The sequence below is a fragment of the Miscanthus floridulus genome, chromosome 6 (genome assembly GCF_019320115.1).
Source record: "Miscanthus floridulus cultivar M001 chromosome 6, ASM1932011v1, whole genome shotgun sequence".
In the NCBI taxonomy this organism is placed as follows: Eukaryota; Viridiplantae; Streptophyta; class Magnoliopsida; order Poales; family Poaceae; genus Miscanthus; species Miscanthus floridulus.
In genome coordinates, this window is record NC_089585.1 from 19,661,411 (window position 1) to 19,663,447 (window position 2,037).

The following is a 2,037-nucleotide window of genomic DNA, read 5'->3' on the forward strand; positions in this document are numbered from 1 at the left end:
TTGCGCATAAAACCAACACAAGAGATCTAAACAATGAATTCGCCCCAGACATCTACAGAAGGGCTCCAAGGCATCACCCAGTCATGCACTCATGCATAATCCACTAAAAGTGAATTCCACCAAATAAATCAAATAAGGTAGCATCACAATAATATATATATATATATATATATATATATATATATATATATATATATGGAGTAGTTACTCCCATATGTATCTCTAGATTTAGGACATATATAGCCCGATAAAGTGTATGTAAATGAAGTATATCATCATACTAGATCATCTAAGGTACTATATATGATAAGTATGTATGTATACTTAGAGTATATGGTTATACTTATTTTATATGCTACTATTATAGTATTATATAATATATTAAAAAATATGTGCTCCTTTAAATTTTTTTCACATAGTAAAAATTTGGAGTATCTTACGTACTCAAACTACTAAATTTTGTAGCTAGCCCGTCTCGGCCACATAGCAGCTTCAAATCGGACCTGGCCATCCATGCCCGCGGGGAGAGGATCTTCAGGTGAGCACTCCCCATCGATGTGAGCAGAGATAGGATCTCTAGGTAAGTCGCTGTAAAAATCTGCATGACTCATCCAATCTCGAGCAGATTGCTTTTGGATTAAGAGCGGATTCCTTTTGGTCTAGTCAGCAAGTAATTGGGAATTCATATGTCGTAGTCTTGGAGTTGATGCCTTTGGGATGGATCTCAGTCGCAGCGCCTGCGCACACACCAGGGGGTGGACGTGCTAAATAAAAATCTCATGGTAAGATTTTATCGCAATATGATTTTACTATTACCAGATTAGCTTTTCCCCTCGCTGCTTAGTGCGTATTGGAGACAACAAGATTGAGCAATCGGATTTCCACTGGTTTGTTATTTCATTAGGATTTCTTCTCGCCGATGACAAGAGATGGATGGGCTTGCTTTCATTGATGGGACCTGGCTGTGCAGGTTGGTTTGTTGCTCGTGGGAGATTAGTAGCTTGCAGGCGTCAATCGTAACTCTGGACTTGGATCTCTGCTTGGTTCTCCGCCCCGGCACCTTTCCAATTAAGGGAGCAATGGATCAACGATCCCACGAGCTCGCATCCCCGCCGCGGCCTTCCTTCTCCGTCGTCGCAGCGGAGGCTCGGCACATGGCGGCCCGGCGCAGACACGCAGCCCAGCAGAGACCAGCAGGCCGCTAGCTTCGCCATGGCCGGCCCTGCTCGCGTTCGCCGCCAGCAGTGACCGATAGTGGCGCGCTCCTCCAGCGTGCTCCCTGCGGCGTCGACCTCCACCGCGTGACCGACGGGGATCTCCACCGCGTCGACCTCGCCGGCGGCCCTGCGACGCGCTCTCCCTACGGTACCACCAGCAGCCCTCTTCCCATGGCAGATCGGGGCAAGGGTTGTTCCACGACGAACCCATGGAGGGGGCGGCCCGGCCAGTCCGGAGCATCCCGTCGTGGTGTTGACGGCCACCATGGCGGATGTACGGCCTAGGCACGGATTTGGTTATCGTAAATAGTTTCTCGTAATTACTGAAGGCATTCTCTAATTATCGTAACCAACTATACAAGTTCTGGTAACTATTATCGAACTCGTTCAACCTGGAGGCCACTCCCATCGGATTAGCACATATTATTCATTTAGAATATATTATATATGTCTGAGTATGGCATCACTGTATACGTGTCTCGATTTTCCTTCTGGCATTGTCCCATGAATACAGTCAACAATGACAATTAGGGGGTGTTTGGTTAGTAGCTACTAAACGGTTTAGTCACTTTTAGTAACTCCAGAGTTACTAGAGATGACTAAAGCTCTTTTAGTAGCTTTTAGTCATAGTATTTGGTTAAAAAGTTACTAAAGTGACTAAAAGCTACTAAATTTAGTGGCTACTAGGCGAACCAAACATGCCCTTAGTTCATGGTGGTCTTGACATTATACTATTATAGTAACCGGATGTGGATCTGAACACATGGCACCAATTTTTGTTAATTTCCCAATCTAATTATTATCATCCTGATCAATTTGG

At 44.9% G+C, this 2,037-nt stretch overlaps 1 long non-coding RNA gene across 2 annotated transcripts; it reads left to right on the top strand.

The window, feature by feature from the left end:
• Window positions 1-471: 471 nt before the first annotated feature.
• LOC136457802 (uncharacterized) lies at window positions 472-1,628 on the top strand. Of its 2 annotated transcripts, none has more exons than XR_010759813.1 (3): window positions 472-580; window positions 696-782; window positions 905-1,628. It is a non-coding gene; the product is annotated as an uncharacterized lncRNA (long non-coding RNA). The 2 variants fall into 2 exon arrangements; XR_010759814.1 differs by having other exon boundaries at window positions 971-1,628.
• The last annotated feature ends 409 nt before the right edge of the window (window positions 1,629-2,037 follow it).